The sequence below is a fragment of the Silurus aristotelis genome (assembly GCF_946808225.1).
Source record: "Silurus aristotelis genome assembly, chromosome: 2".
In the NCBI taxonomy this organism is placed as follows: Eukaryota; Metazoa; Chordata; class Actinopteri; order Siluriformes; family Siluridae; genus Silurus; species Silurus aristotelis.
The window spans coordinates 24,867,891-24,885,688 of record NC_139575.1 but is presented as its reverse complement, the minus strand read 5'-3'; the positions used below and the strand labels follow the sequence as shown (position 1 = coordinate 24,885,688).

The 17,798-nt window shown below is 38.3% G+C and overlaps 2 protein-coding genes across 3 annotated transcripts in view; one reads left to right on the top strand and one right to left on the bottom strand.

Annotated features, from left to right (window-relative positions):
• The window catches only part of LOC310737330 (uncharacterized protein), a gene marked incomplete at its 3' end in the record, with an annotated part of 188,975 nt that extends 182,552 nt beyond the window's left edge, over positions 1–6,423 (bottom strand). The window contains exon 1 of the mRNA XM_083561630.1: positions 6,265–6,423. The remainder of the gene's footprint in view (positions 1–6,264) is intronic.
• The window catches only part of syt2b (synaptotagmin IIb), a 59,709-nt gene that overhangs the window by 14,330 nt on the left and 27,581 nt on the right, over positions 1–17,798 (top strand). The gene's annotated exons all lie outside the window — the stretch shown is intronic.

Genomic DNA, 17,798 nt, shown 5'->3' with positions numbered 1-17,798 from the left:
ACAGTCTATTCTTTTTATTTTGTAGCGTTTTTCTTTGATGCACTGCTTCTAGTACGTGTATGTGGTTCGATTTTTTAGTTCAATCAGATTTCAGCCTCTGTGTGCTGCCATGTAAATCTTATCTGCCCAGGGCTTACAAAGTCTGTACTGCTGGATCTTTTTACCATTGAGAATATTACCAATGGGTCTGTTTCTTTACCTAATCAGATTTCATATTCGCCTCACAGGGCAGCTAGCTGGCCCAGAATAGCGTCAGCATTTTTTTTTTATTGGCTGGTCAGAGGGAGACTGTTACAGCCAAGTTCAACTGGCAAAACACATGTGTAGTTCTGCACACATTAATACATCTGAGTTAGACTTTTTATCCCTACAGAGGAAGAGAAATTTATTTGGTTTTGGACATACTTAAAAATCCATTTTTCAGAAAAGCTAGACATCGTGAGGAGAGATCGCCCAACCCTGAAGCTAGCTAGCTTGTCTCAGACCGGGAAAGGGTTTGTATAGTATCGATGGTTTCTATAATCGCTACGTGATAGTGGTGGTATTAAGAGGTGGATTAAGTCGGGTAAGTCCCCACTGAAGACCCAGGTACCAAATGCATGGCCCGCCACTGGATTTTGGGATGTGGGAGGAAAGCGGAGAACCAGGAGGAAACCCACGCAGACACAGGGAAAACAGTAACCTGTGCTTAGGATCTTACCATGGACAATGGAATTGCAACAGTGAAAAAGCACCATCATGCTGCCCATGTCAGATCACGTAGTAATATACAGTCAGGTCCATATATATTTACACATTTAAAAAGAAATTCTTATTATTTTAGGCTGGTATTATTATTATTATTAATATTATTATTATTATTAATATTATTATTATTAATATTATTATTATTATTAGGGAGACAATTAGGAAGGTACTTGGGTGCATCTGGAAAAAGAAAGGAGGACAATGAGATGTGGTGGTGAAATGAGGAAGTGCAGGAAAGCATGAGGAGAAAGAGGTTGGTGAAACAGAATTTGGAAAAGTAGGCAGGAGTACAAGGAGATGTGGCCGCAGGTGAAGAAGGATGTGGCGAAAGCCAAGGAAAAGGCATATGAGAAGTTTGACACTAAGGAGGGAGAAAATGATTTATACAGATTGGCCAGTGCAAAGTAATAGAGAGTGTGTTAGAGAAGAAAAGAGTGCAGGCAGGGTGGAGTGGGTGGAGAAGAGTGGCAGGAGTGATTTGTGATAGAAGGGTATCTAAAAGAGTGAAGGGAAAGTTTATAGGACTGTGGTGAGACCTGTGATGTATGGTTTAGAGGGAGGCGAGATTGAGATTTTTTGGACATGTGCAGAGGAGGGACATAGGGTACATCGGTAGTAGAATGCTGAGGTTGGAGCCGCCAAGTAGGAGAAGAGTAAGACCAAGAAAGAGGTTTATGGATGTGGTGAGGGAGGACATGCAGGTTTAAATGAGTCAGATGTAGAGGACAGGGTAGTATAAATACGGATGAGCCGCTGTGGCGACCCCTAACGGAAGCAGCTACAATTATTATTAATAACCTGTTAATAATTATTATTATTATTATTATTATTATTATTATTATCATCATCATTATATTATTATTATTTTTTATTATTATTATTATTATTGTTATTATTATATTGCAGCAAATTGAAGTTGTCTGAAAAATAACTCAACATACAGCTATTATTGTCTAAATAACTGGCAAAAAAAAGGGTACACACATGTCAAAACTGTGTCCAAAATGTCAATATTTTGTCTGAGCACTATTGTTATCTAGCACTGTCTCAATCCTCCTGGGAATGGAATTCATCAGTGCTGCACAGGTTGTTGCTGGGATCCTCTTCCACTCCTCCATAATGACATTACGGAGCTGCTGGATGTTGGACACATGGCGCTTCTCCACCTTCTGTTTGAGGATGCTCCACAGGTGCTCTATATAGTTTAGGTCTGGAGACATACTTTGCCACTCCATTACCTTCACCTTCAGCTTCTGCAGCAAGGCAGTTGTCATCTTGCTGGTGTGTTTGGGGTCATTTTCATGTTGGAAAACTATCGTTCAGTTCAGTTTCCGAAAAGAGAGCATCATGTTCTGCTTTAAAATGTCACGTGTTGGAATCCATGTTTCCCTGAATGAACTGGAGCTCCCCAGTACCAGCAGTACTCATGCAGCCATAAATCATGTTGCTTCCACCACCATGCTTGACTGTATTCAAGACACAATTTTCTTGCTAGTCCTCACCATGGCTTCACCACACATGCTGGACACCATCTGAGCCAAACACGTTTATCTTAGTCTCATCAGACCACAGTACATGGTTCCAGGAATTCATGCTCTTGGACAGGTTGTCTTTAGCAAACTGGTTTTCTTCTGGGAAGACGGCCCTGCAAACAGACTTGTTGCAGTGTGCGGCATATGATCTGTGCACTGACAAGCCGACCTTCTACTTCTACAACCTCTAAAGCAATGCTGGCAGCACTCGTGTCTTTTTTTTTGAAGCAGCTTCTGCACCTGATGCACGAGAACTCAACTTCTATAATGGACCCTTGCATGACCTGTTCCGAGTGGAATGACCTCCGTATGACCCTGGCCACTGTACTTTAATTCAGGGTGTTATCTATCTTTTTATAGCCTTGGCCATCTTGGTGGAGATCAACAATTTTAATTCTCAAATCCTCAGAGTTCTTTACCAAGAAGTGTCTTGTTGAACATCCAGTGGTCAGTATGAGAGAATTGTACTCAAAGAACCAAATTTTAACTGCTTTAATACAATATACACACATTTGTATGGTCCTTTCAAGCAGACAAAACCATTAACATGATGAATAGAACGTGTGGCTTTGCATAGTTACATGATGTATAGCTGTAATCACTTAGGTTGTACTAATTTTTGTTGCCAGCTATTTAGACAATAATGGCTGTATGTTGAGTTATTTTCAGAGGACAGCAAATCTGTACTGCTACACAAACTGCACATTGGCTACTCTAAAATATATACAAAAATAGTTTCTTTTTTTTCTCAGTATTTCATCTCATATTATTTCACCTGCTATATACCTATTATCAGATTTGGGTAGTAACAGATTCGTTACTTTAGTTTTAATCTATATGGTACAATGTCAATATTTTTTTCTTCAAATTGAGCGCTGTTTTAAGCCTATCAACCTTTTTCAATCCGCTGGTGTATAATTTCCTATCTATCACACACCACAGACATAGACTAGTTTATGAAGCTAACAACACGTGGATGCAAAAGGCCACAAGAAGTATGGGGTTAATGTGGATGAGACAGAGGGAGTCAGTGATGTAAACATGATTGAGAACAGAGACATTACTGATCACCTGATCATCATCAACTTTTCTCTGCTTGTGTTCTATATGGTGGATGTTCAGTCTGAATACCTTCATTAGGTAACAAAATTTGTATTAATATATTAATTAGGGCTGTCAAAAAGCAAATTAATTTTAACAGCACTGGTTTTATTAACGCCCGATTAATGCAGCGTACATTTCTGTTTGACCATTTTTGTAAAAAAAAAATTATATAAATAAATATAAAAGATGCGAAATCGAAACCTTCAGTGCAACACACATTTATTCACTATGTCCTTTCTTTACTCAGATAATAAATCTTCTTCTTTTTTCGGCTGCTCCCATTAGGGGTCGCCACAGCGGATCATCTGTCTCCATACCACCCTGTCCTCTACATCTGCCTCTTTTACACCAACTAGCTGCATGTCTTCCCTCACCACATCCATGAACCTCCTCCTTGGCCTTCCTCTTTTCCTCCTACCTGGTGGCTCCATCCTCAGCATTCTTCTACCAATATAATTCATGTCCCTCCTCTGCACATGTCCAAACCATCTTAATCTCGCCTCCCTCACCTTGTCACCAAAACATCCTATATGCGCTGTCCCTCTAATAAACTCATTTCTGATCTTATCCATCCTCGTCACTCCCAACGAAAACCTCAACATCTTCAGCTCTGCTACCTCCAGCTCCACCTCCTGTCTTTTACTCAATGCCACTGTCTCTAATCCATACAACATTGCAGGTCTCACCACAGACCTATAAACTTTCCCTTTCATTTTTGCAGATACCTACTATCACAAATCACTCCTGTCACTCTTCTCCACCCACTCCACCCTGCCTGCACTCTTTTCTTCACTTCTCTAACACACTCTCCATTACTTTGCACTGTTGAACCCAGGTACCTGAATTCCTCCACCTTCTCCAGCTCTTCTCCCTGCAACCGCACCACTCCACTGCCCTCCCTCTCATTCACACACATGTACTCTGTCTTACTCCTACTGAGTTTCATTCCCCTTCTCTCCAGCGCATATCTCCACCTCTTCAGGCTCTTCTCAACCTGCTCCCTACTCTCACAACAAATCACAATATCATCCGCAAACATCATAGTCCAGGGAGACTCCTGTTTGACCTCGTCCGTCAACCTGTCCATCACCACTGCAAACAGGAAAGGGCTCAGGGCCGATCCTTGATGCAGTCCAACCTTCACCCTGAACCAGTCTGTCGTTCCTACTGCACACTTCACTGCCGTCACACTGTCCTCATACATGTCCTGCACCACCCTCACATACTTCTCTGACACACCTGACTTCCTTATACAATACCACAACTCCTCTCTTGGCACCCTGTCGTACGCCTTCTCTAAATCCACAAATACACAATGCAATTCCTTCTGTCCTTCTCTATACTTCTTCATCAACATTCTTAATGCAAATAAGGCATCTGTGGTGTTCTTCCTCGGCATGAAACCATACTGTTGCTCACAGATGGTCACCTCTTCTCTCAGCCTGGCTTCCACTACTCTTTCCCATAACTTCATGGTGTGACTGATCAACTTAATTCCCCTGTAGTTACTGCAAGACTGCACATCTCCTTTATGCTTAAAGATCGGTACCAGCACACTTCTTCTCCATTCCTCAGGCATCTTCTTACCTTCCAAAATCCTGTTAAACAATCTGGTCAAAAACTCCACTGCCATCTCTCCTAAACATCTCCACGCTTCTACTGGTATGTCATCTGGTCCAACCGACTTTCTATTCTTCATCCTCTTAATCGCTGCTCTCACTTCCTCCTTACTAATCCTATCCACTTCCTGCTTCACCAACTCCACATCATCCAACCTTCTCTCTCTCTGATTTTCCTCATTCATCAGCTGCTCAAAATACTCCCTCCACCTTCTCAACACACTCTCCTCACTAGTCAACACATTTCCCTCTCCATCCTTTACTGCTCTAACTTGCAGTACATCCTTTCCAGCTCGGTCCCTCTGCCTGGCCAATCGGTACAAATCCTTTTCTCCTTCCTTAGTGTCCAACCTCTCATACAGCTCCTCATATGCCTTTTCCTTGGCTCTCGCCACATCCCTCTTAACCTGCTGCCGCATCTCCTTGTACTCCTGCCTACTTTTCTCATCACTCTGTCTGTCCCACTTCTGTTTTGCCAACCTCTTTCTCCTTATGCTCTCCTGCACTTCCTCATTCCACCACCACGTCTCCTTGTCTTGCTTTCTATTTCCAGATGTCACACCAAGTACTTTTCTAGCTGCCTCCCTCATCACTCCTGCAGTAGTTGCCCAATCATCCAACACCTCCTTAACACTACTGAGCCTCTGTCTGACCTCTTCCCTGAACCTCACACTACACTCTTCCTCCTTCAGTTTCCACCATCTTATTCTTCTTTCAGTCCTCACTCTCCTCCTCTTCTTCTTCGCCTCCAAAACCATCCTACAGACCACCATCCGATGCTGTCTAGCTACACTGTCCCCTGCCAACACCTTACAGTCTCCAATCTCCTTTAGGTTGCATCTCCTGCATAGCACATAGTCCACCTGTGTGCACCTTCCTCCACTCTTATACGTCACCCTATGATCCTCCTTCTTCTTAAAATAAGTGTTCACCACTGCCATTTCCATCCTTTTAGCAAAATCTACCACCATCTGCCCTTCCACATTCCTCTCCTTAAAACCATACCTACCCATCACCTCCTCATCACCTTTGTTCCCTTCACTTACATGCCCATTAAAGTCTGCCCCAATCACCAATCGTTCTTTCTTAGGTACACCATCTACCACTTCATCTAATTCACTCCAGAATCTTTCCTTCTCCTCCATCTCACAGCCAACTTGTGGAGCATAGGCACTGATGACATCATCATCCCTTCAACTTCCACCTTCACGATCATCACCCTATCAGAAACTCTCTTCACCTCCACTACACTCTTACTGTACTCTTCCTTCAGAATCACCCCTACACCATTCCTCTTTCCATCCACACCATGATAAAACAGTTTAAACCCACCTCCAATGTTCCTGGCCTTAATCCCTTTCCACTTGGTCTCCTGAACACACAGCATATCTACCTTTCTCCTCTCCATCATATCAGCTACCTCTCTCCCTTTACCCGTCATAGTACCAACATTTAAAGTTCCAACCTGAACCTCCACTGTCCTACACTGCTCCTTTCCCTGGCGTCTCTGTCTTCCTTCTCTCCTTCTCCTCCTTCGGCCAACAGTAGCCCAAATTCCACCGGTACCCTGTCGGCTAACGCTACCTGTGGCGGTCGTTGTTAACCCGGGCCTCGACCGATCCGGTATGAAATTCTCATTTGTGATCCGCATATTTGATTTGTCGCATATTTTACGCTGGATGCCCTTCCTAACGCAACCCTCCCCATTTACCCGGGCTTGGGACCGGCACTAAGAGTGCACTGGCTTGTGCATCCATAATGGCTGGGTTTTTACTCAGATAATAAATAATAAATAAATAAACTTTACCGAAAAATAATTTTTAATTAGCAAACATTTTACGCTTTACTGATTTGTTGAGTCTCAAATCAGCACCAAAATCCGCCATGATTCACACATCCGACAATTAATCCTCTCGGGTTCGACAAAAGCACCGGCAGGTTTGCTGGCATTTTTCCTCATAACTATAATATCCTCATAAATTATTTACCTAATTTTAAACACTATAATTACTTTAAAACATTTACAAGAATATTTGTCTTCATGCTTCAGAGTTTGGTTTCACTGATAATCAACATACTATTGCGTAAAGCATCCATGTTTGTCCATGCCAATGTTGATTAGAGTATTAAAAACCTGGTAAATATCGATTTAAGGAACATTTAGAACAGATAATTATGTGGGATTAAGTTGAGATAAATATTAAGTTAACTCATGACAATCACGCGATTAATCGCAATTAAATATTTTAATCGATTGTCAGCCTCAATATTAATATGATGTGAGATCCAGTTACCAGTGTGACACTAAAACAGGTAGTAGTAAAGTCTACTTTTTACTTCAGTATATGTCAGAATCCAAACTTCCTTACTTTAACTTGAGTAAAAAGTATAGTCAGTAACTCTGCCTATTACATTGTTATAATAACTTATTATCATGAATCATCAACAACTAATTTCTTTATTGCTTTGGCCAGAATAAATCTGGAAATTCAACCCGGTCTAGTGTTATAAATCATAAAAACTTTCATAATGATTGAATTATGCAAGAATTGTTTGCTACAAACGTAATGCATCCTTCTGTACAGAAGTAATGTGTATCTATGTTTATAATAAAAATAAGCCAGTTTTATGTCAGAAACAGAAGTTTTATTACATCATTAGGAACTGTAGCACTGCAACGCAAGGACTGCAATTTACATTAACTGTGAATATTAGAACTGTACATTTGAGTGAATTATTAATTAATTGATTTCTCCTAAAATAATTGAAACCATTTAAAAAAAAATAATAAATCAAATAATAAAAATAAAAAGTCAACCTCTTGCATAAAATTTAATTTGATTTGATTTAATAAACTTATGTAAAATAAAGTGCCCCTTTTGTGATTATTTCAACCTTTGGCCATAACTAACCAATGTGTGTTGTGTGATGTTTACACTTTAACCAGTGTTGGCTTTTGAAGTAGAAGAAGTGTCTTATAACATTTTATATTTTAATATGATTTTAATTAAAGCATTTATTCACAGGAGGGACAGTGGATCTGGTTTGGTCTTTATTCCTCAGGGTGTAAAAATGTTTTAAACCAAGTTAATAAAAGCCATCTTTATTGCTTATAATGAAACCTGTAGGTGGTATAATCTGGGATACAGTAATCGAATATGATGTGTTTATTTGCACAATGTCTTGAAGTGTTTTGCTCACCTCAGCAGTGGAAAGCAAGCATATGTTTTTTCATCAGTTTAGCAGATAAATATTAGTGGTATGGACAGAAGGTCACTGTGAAAAGCATCTGAAAAGAATAAACAGCTTTGTAATTACTCTATTACTAGGTGTTTAGAGGGTTTATAGTAAAGAGAATCAGGTCAAGTCTAATGAGAAGTCAGGGCTTTTAGTGAAGCCGCCAGTGGTGGACAGTAACTAAGTATTTTTACTTTATAACTGTACTCAAATATGTTTCCTCAGAGGATTTTCATTTTGGGAAACGTTTTATTCACTACATTTTAGTGTAATATCTCGCTTTTTACTCCACAATATTTTAGAAGCATCACTACTTTGAATTAAAAATATATTATCAGAATCAGAATACTTTATTGATTTCTTGGGGAAATTGTTTGGTTGCAGTTGGTCAAAGTAAAAGATCAAAACAAAGATTAAATAAAAAAAAATTATATATATATATATATATATATATATATATATATATATATATATATATATATATATATATATATAAAGTTAAATATTAATGAAATGTAAATGTTAGCAGCACTGAAAAGCAGCTGGCAGAAAAGTCAGACTACAATAATAGTTATAAAGTAATTGCACATGTAACTAATATATTGTCACATGTACAAGCATGTATTATAATTTAGCACATATAATGTACTAAATGTTAACCTGTTGCAAGACCACATCCATAAGCCAAAAGTCTCACAAAAAGTTGGTAAGGGTTCTCACACTATGTGTCTAACAGTTGGAAACTCTCTCCTTATTAAGGTTTAATTTGCAGAAGAATGGAATATTGTAATGCATCAATTATTAAAATATAGTTGTAATAGATCAGTTCTTTTAGTTTTATTATATTTAAGTGCATTTACATGCAAGTAATTCTGTACTTTTACCCAAGTGGAAATGTAAAAATAATTTTTCAACTTTACTAGTGAAATATCTAAGCAGGTATTTTGTACATTTACTTTTCAGAAATACACCTGTTTGTTGCAGACAATTGCTTGTACATTAAATTAGATTGGATTGGATCAGATTAGATTAGATTCAACTTTATTGTCATTGTGCAAGGTACATGTACAGAGGCAATGAAATGCAGTTAGCATCTAACCAGAAGTGCATAAGTGAAATATTTACAAGAAATAAATAGCATGTAGTAAGGGTACATAATGTACAGAAGGTGCATAAGGTGATAATATATGTATATATAGTAATATACAATACACTGTGCGAAGATTGTGCATAGATGTTGGGAGATAACATGCTCAAATGACATTATATAGTTATGTACAAGTATGAATGTTGTATAATACAGCATATATAGAATAAATACGGGTGGAATATACAGTAGTGTGGTAATAAACAAGTTATGGATGGTGCAAAAATGCATAGTGGATAAGCAGTGCAAAAAAAAAACCCGAAAGTGACAATTATAGTGTATTTTGACATTTTATGATGATCAGCTGTTTAGTGCAGTAACAGCCAGCACCTGAAGACAGAAACAAGAGTTCAGAGACGAAGTGAGATCCTTAGAGATATAGACTCCGAAGAAACTTAAGGCTGGGTACACGCTCACAATGTGAATGGGAGCATGAACGTGATTGCCGACTCGTGATTGCCGACTCGTTCCTTGTTATTGTCCTCACACCATGCTATTAGGTGCCGGATCTCCTCCCTGTAGGCCGTCTCAACGTTACCCCTGATCAGACCTACTACCTGGTGTCATCTACAAACTTATCAAAGCTGTTTGTATGCAATCATGGGTGAAAAACAAGTATAGGAGACAGGACATTACACATCCCTGAGGAACCCCAGTGTTGAGGGTGAGACTGGAGGAGGTGACAGTGTTCAGTCTTTTCTATAAAAATAAAAAACTCACATTTGTGCTTGTTAAAAGGATCTGATTCTATGAAAAGGACTTTCACAACTTACCATTATATTACCTAGGATTTTTTCCCTCCTTTCACTAAACACTACCCTGGGTTACCTCCTACTCGCTATCTCATTTATGCTACAATCTATTTGATCTTTCTCAACTTATCTGACGCTCGAAAGATTTCATCATTTATATTTTACAAATCACTGCTGCCGTTGCTGTTTATTTTTCCACCATTATGCTCACTATCAATCTAGCAAAATTGGACAGGACTGTCTAGATGAAAACTGTCTTATACTGGCTCATTATACCGAGTTCTATAATTTTCTACTCACTGCAAAAATCCATGATTAATTATACGAATGAACTAGCCGAATGTTTTATCAGTGAAGTGATGACTTACAGGACCATACCATACAACCAAATTGCAGGATGTCATTCAGGTGAAATTCTTCGTTTTTTGTTATTCACCCTGATGCCGTTCATATGGCTGCTTAATGATTGTGCAGGACATGTAAATACAATAATGAATGGATTTTTATTCTAACGTTTTTTTCACAAAAATCCGTTTTTTTCGTGATTTATGCGTACACCTCCAAATCCACACACCATGTAAATCTGCATTGCTGTGACTCGAGCAAACACTGATTATTTGAACAGGGAGGAGGTGTGGGTAGTGCTCCGTTTATGAAAAGATCCACACTACACAAACCAGAGAAATAAAACAGTCCCTTCTTTAAAACATTACTAAAAATATTGACAATTAATTTATAGCGTGAGATGAATCAAACGGGCAACAATCCAGGAGTGCTTTATGCAATTTTTATAGTGGAAATGCAAGAAAAATAATCAGTATTAAAAAATACATAAAAAATGAAAGAAGAGAATGTACTATACGTCTTAGTAAAACGTCTGCTTTTTAACTATAGTTTTCTGAGTAAGAGGCTCTCTCAGGATAATTAATGTACTTCTGCAATAAAAGGATGCATTCGTTTTCCTTTTTTATTTGAATTGAATTACTTTTTGTTTTACTCAGTAAATCTGTCTGCTCTGGTGCTGACTCATAAATGAAAATCAGAATTATACTGATGTCATTTTCAGAAGTGTCTGTGGTGCAGAGGGAAACTTTTGTTGCCTCAGAGATCCAGGATCCCTAATTTGGTGCTGAGGTGTTTGGGTTATGTTTCTTCTATTGTTTTGCATGTTCTCTAAATGTTCTTGTACTGCAGGTGGATTGGCTCCAAACCAATGTGTATGTGTATGTGTGTGTGGTGCCCTGTAATAGACTGGCATTTCATTCAAGATGCATTCCTGCTCAACACAGTGTTCCTAGGGTAGGCTATGGACTCCTTGTGACCCTGAAAAGGGGAAAGCACTGGTTAAACAAGGTAGAACAGGATAAAACATGTAAAATAAATCTTTTAAAATTCTGTGCTGTCCGTGCATTGCAAGTACAGTGAACATCTGGGGTGATTCTGGTTTCAAAATGGCTGCTATGTGAAGCTATGTGATGTACTTTGGTCACCTTTTACAGTGTCAAAAACCAAAGAGCAAGTCAGGTTGAGATTTTTTTCCTTCAAACCTTTGTGTGTGCAGGTTGCACGCTGTTCTAAAATTAAGAAATCAAACCTGACAGACCAAATGTATTGACAGATGAACAGCATCTATTTGACTGAGTAATGGAGGTTGAAGGTGTCACTGCTTTTTATTAGTATTGCTTTTTCTTTTATTCTAATGTAAGAATAGATTAGAATTACGTGCTTCTTAATGAAATGGCACACCAAACCTATAGACTATAGGAGGAAGAACTATAAGGAATGATGCATCGTGCTTGTCCTCTGTTCGTTCGTCTGTGAGTGAGCACAAAAGAAAAAAGTGCTGCCTGCGCCCTCTAGCTTCACATTTCCTTGTTAAACCCCTGCATTGCAGCAGTACTTGCAGAAGCAGAAGGTGCGTGTGCAAGAGAGAGAGACGGAGAGAGAGAGAGAGAGAGAGAGAGAGAGAGAGAGAGAGCGGCTTTTATCTCTTCTCCCACACTCGGAAAGAAAATGAAGTGTGGCGCAAATAACATCCATGAGAGGCTCAGGACACAAATGGCCTTCACCGTGGCAAATTTCACTATATCCCTTTAACCTCCATGTTTGTTCTGTGGCTGTTTTACACTCAGTCAAACAACAGCAGGATTTTGTGGACTTATAGCCTCATACTTGTATTAAAGAGCAAAGCCATGGAAAAGAATTTGCTCCTACAAATTTAGGTCTCATGGACCCCTCTTTGTATGTGTGTGTGTGTGTGTGTGTGTGTGTGTGTGTGTGTGTGTGTGTGTGTGTGTGTGTGTGTGTGTGAGTGTGTTTAAGAATTGTTAATAATTCAGTGACCTTTCTGATTCAGACCCATTACATATCACTAAACGCTGTAGCCTTCTAAAGATTTTTCCTCACTCGGTTATGACACACATCACCTGCAATCAATATGACCTGTTTGGTCAAAATAATACACATTGTATCACAATAGGTATTATGATTCTGATCTCATTAAAGGTTGCAGTGCTTTCGAAAGCGAAACCCATGAAACCCACCTCTACTTTATTACCTCTTTAGACCAGAAAATGGTTGTCGTGTGAATTTGTAGGTGGTGGGTTCCGAATAGCTGGGAAGAAAATCTTATATATGCTATATTTCATCCCCATCATGTCACAGTTTGGCATTGGCATTAGCCCGAGGCAGGAAAACGGGCGTAATTTCAGAGGAAAATGTCAACAGAGCTTAAAAAAAAAGAACCAACAACAAGCAAATAAATCACTAGAATACAACGGAAAGGTGTGACACAGTGTAATACACATAAAACAGGCAGAGCAAATTGCATTACATATATCTGATATGTGTGTACAATATGGGCAGGTACAAGCTGATCTCACAATCATCTTTTATTTATTAATTAGAAGACTCTGTGTGTGTGTGTGTGTGTGTGTGTGTGTGTGTGTGTGTGTGTGTGTGTGTGTGTGTGTGTGTGTGTGTGTGTGTGTGTTGGTGTGAAAGATGCTGTAAACTGGGTCTAGGCTTTGTTTCATAAGTAAAATGATATGCCTGAAGCAGTGAACACACTCCCAACAGACTCCAGCTTGAAACAAATAGTGTCAATTAAGCTGACTTTGTGAAACGTAATTGTCTTTTTAAACATGGTGGAGCATTAAGACTCTTTTTTAGCCATTTTATAATAATAATAATAATAATAATAATAATAATAATAATAATAATAATAATAATAATAATACATGGAATTTCCTATGTAGGTTCCTTCAGGTTCTCTAGCATCCTCCCACAAATCTCATTTTATATTCGATTGACGATACTAAATTGCCTCTAGGATTGAGTGAGTAAGTGCGTGGATGTCTGTGCATGGTGTTATACGAGTGGAAAGCTCGGTCTTCCACACAATACAGTTTTGATTCATTATTTCATTAATAATATCCACGTACTGACAGGTGAAAGAATGTAGAGTTGGCTTTCTATTGATTCAGGAATAGTGTTGGTGTAAAAAGGACTACTTTAGAAGTATTATATTTATAGACAAATTACATCTGTTGTTCTATACACCTGTTTTCTGTCCTTTTTTCAATAATAATCGAAGCACGGTCAATTCTAATCTATGACTTCGATTTTGTCATTGAATCTGGGGCCTCGATTTATTTTGGTCATCAATGAATTGATCCAAATTGCACGATTGTTACATTTCTAGTTCCCTGCGATACACTGCAATCCACTACAGGGTGTATTCCATGTTTGTATTGTTCCTTTTTTAGGATTCAGCAACAAGCCTGACCTGAAAAAAATGCTTACACAAGACAAACAATTAGAATGAAGGACTGGCATTTCCATCTATAGGAACGGGTCATTTTTGTCAGTGCAAGACAACAATCTCTTTCTTTGTTATCTGTTTTCGTGCTTAAAACAATAGTCATTTTTGGCCAGGCTTTTGCAGGATAGACAGCTTGCTATTTTTTTAAGCATATGTACACACACACTTGCCACACACCCACACACACACACACAGGCATAGCCATACATCTGTCTAAACAAAGAAAGACTACTGTTTTCTGTGGAATAAATCATAAAGCAATCAATGAAGGGAGTTTTGGTACTGAGAGCTTTGGGCCTGCTCATGATTGCAGATGTGATTGTGTCAACGCTTCACAGCCCAGAGTCAAATGACTTCTCGCTGTGAAGATAAAATGTGTCTGAACGAATTGTGCAAGATATCATAATATGATTTCCTATAGATGAACAGATAGATACAATGCAAGAAAGAATTAGAAAATGAAAGAATACCTCCATACTTTCAATGTTAATTAAAACTTAATTTTTTTTTCGCCAGAGATAAAGTGGTCATGCCTCATATTTTCTGACAATTATTTATTCATAAAGATGTCTTACTAGCAGACTACTCACGTTAATCCTGTTCCAAAATTAGACCTTTTCACAGAGTTTTGGGTTAATTAGATGGAAGTGAGCACACACATTTGTGCATTATACTCTATATAGGGCAAATGTGGATGTGGGTTATATTATCGTCCTTTTAGCAGTGACTCAGAGCTTGAAAGGATCACATGTCACGTATCGAATCTAATAAAGTGCTACTCTTGATTATTATCCGAGAACATTCCGAATAGTTTGCATTTACCTCACTTTCAAATAGTTCATTCTGCAGGAGTAAATTACAGTTACAGTACCCCTGTGAAAGAACACATAAGTGTGGAGGATGAGCTGATGATTAACATCACCACGTTTGGTACTTTTGCCTTGTGGTCAGATTGGCTAATTGAATTTGGGAATGGCAAGCTCAATGTGGTGAAAGGTGATCCAGCTGAGTTAGCACCATATGGCATAGTGCCAGCATAGCACTCTGCTTCTTTTCACCCAAACACATACACACACACACACACACACACACACACACACACACACACACACACACACACACACACATTGTGGTATCCCTACAGCACTAGACAAGCTGTTACGTCACCCTATTTAGTTTTTAAGAGCGACTTAAATTCTTGCACACCATACTAATAAATACAGTCAATGCAAAATCTAATTAGTGAAATATTATACATATACTTTACACTATGATGGATTCCATGTATGATATTTATTCGTATTCATGTAGATGCAGATTCTCTCTCGATTTCGTGCCCCATTTCCGAAGATCTTACACCCACTGCAGACTGCATAAACAACACACTCATCATTTGACTATATGTCGGAACCTACGTACAGTACAAATGTTCTCTCTTTACCCTCGGTACTCACTCCACATCATGTGTTTATCATTTTTGCACACATTTTAGTACAAATGTTTTTGATATGATCTAAAATGCATTTGGGCTGTCACACTGTAATGTGCTCGTTAATCTAAGGCTTCAGGCAAACCATTCATTTTGCTAAAAGTCTAATCACTATGACTATTGACAAGCCGGTCTAATGCTGCTGCTGCAGTGACTGCCAGGCCTGCCTTTCGCTCTTGCATTATTAACAGCTCCATATCCAAAAATGACTCTTTTTGGTCACTAGAAAGAATATTTCCTGTAATAGATGAAAAGGAAAAAAATCTATGCGGATATCCCGAATGAATTAAACGTTAGGATTGGATGGCATCTCGCGTAAATCTTGTTGTTTCACGTGAACTACTGTGGCAGGAAGAAAAATGGGCTTTGAGATGTGGGCTGTGTCGTTTCAATTCCTAATAATTTGGGGGTGTGCAAGGTTTTAAAATATGCAGAGCAGATGGATTGAAACTCTTGTTTTAGCTGGAAACCGAAAAAGGCACTTTGTGTGCTTGAGGGCTGCCAGAAACCCAATTTAGTTGACAAGGAGATGCAGGTAAACTGCACCACCTGGACATTTTCACTGTCACAACACCTGTCCCAAACTTTGTAATGTGATTCATAGGGGAAAAAAACCCACTTCATTCAGCAGGAACATATGCTTGTCATCTTTTTTTTTTTTTTAAAAAGGAGTACTTTTTACATGTTCCTCATTTATTTTTAGTCTTTATAGCCTTGGAATAACAAAAAAAAATGGACAATGTGTCAAAAATGACACTGTATAATTTTCATATTTCATGTCTGTTCTTAGCGATATATACTTTATATTTACTTGCATATTAATGCAAGTATCTAATAGTCAACTGTTTAGTTAATTAGAAAGACATTTGGATTTGGAAGGATTGTGACAGTTGAAGACTGGCCTTTATTTGTCCAGTTTTGGTGACCCTGTGCTCACTGTAGACTTATATGCCCATTCTTGGCTGACAGAAGTGGACCCTGATGTGGTGCTGTACTGTCGTAGCCCACCTGCCTCAAATATCAGTGTTCTGACGTGATTTTCTGCTGACCACATTTATAAAATATGGTTGGATGACCAAAGATGTGAAGTAACAAAGTAGAAATACTTCATTACTGTACTTAAGTAGATTTTTCTGGTATCAGTACTTTATTTTACTATTTATTTTCCCCAAAAAATTTTTAATTTCACTCATTACATTTTTTACACAAATATCTGTACTTTATACTTCTTACATTTTTAAATCCAGGCTTGTTACTTTAGTTTTAATCTATTTGGTGACATTATGAATATTTTTTATCTCATTGTGTACCGTTTTTCAATCTTGCACTGGTGTATCATTTCCTGGCTATTACACACCACAGATGTAGGCAAGTTTACAGTATGAAGCAACAAGCAGAAGGCAACAAGAAGTCTGGGGTTAACTTGGATGAGACAGAGGGAGTCAGTGATGTAAACATGGCGGAGAACAGAGACTTTACTGATCATCATCTTATTTTTCTGGTTGTGTTCTATATGGTGGATGTTCAGCCTGGATACATAAATTAGGTAACAACATTTTAAATTATTTTGCATTAATATATTAATATGATGTGAGGTCCAGTTACCAGCATGACACTAAAACAGGTAGTAGTAATGGCTACTTTTTTACATGTCAGATCGCAAACTTCTTTACTTGAGTGAAAAAGTGTAGTCAGTACTTTTATCAAAGTTTTTCAAAACATGAGTATCTGTACTTCTACTTGAGTGAAGGATGTGTGTACTTTTTGTACTTATGTACTTTTGCCAATGTTTGGATCATCAGGCCTTTCCTGTCCTCCAAAAAGTGTTTACATCTGCAGAACTATTTCCCAGTGGATGGATTTGTTTTTTTAAACTGCTGTGCATTAAAATCAATATATATATCTAGACATAAATTTAAATCTATAAATATGTCTCTATCTATATAAGATATAAACTGTATATTTAGACTTCAGTAAAGCTGTATGCAAAACAGCTCTATAAAAATGCAATTATCCAAAATTGAGCTAAATTAAAGATCTGTAGCTTCTGAAATCCCGAAGCACCAGCCACCATGCCTCATTGTTTGCTGTGAACATTACCTGAAGCTCTTAGTCTGTATCCATGAGATTTTATACATCGTGCTGCTGCAACATGATTGGCTGATCGGATAACTACATGAATGAGCAGTTGGACAGGTTCCCACTAAAGTTGCCACTGAGTGTATATTACTGCATCACCTCATACCAGGTACATTTCAACAGTCTATCATACAGCATTTCTGAGCGATTCTTTTGATTAGAAACGGTATGCACCCTGTCCAGTTATGGTGCGAGCACACCATATGTCG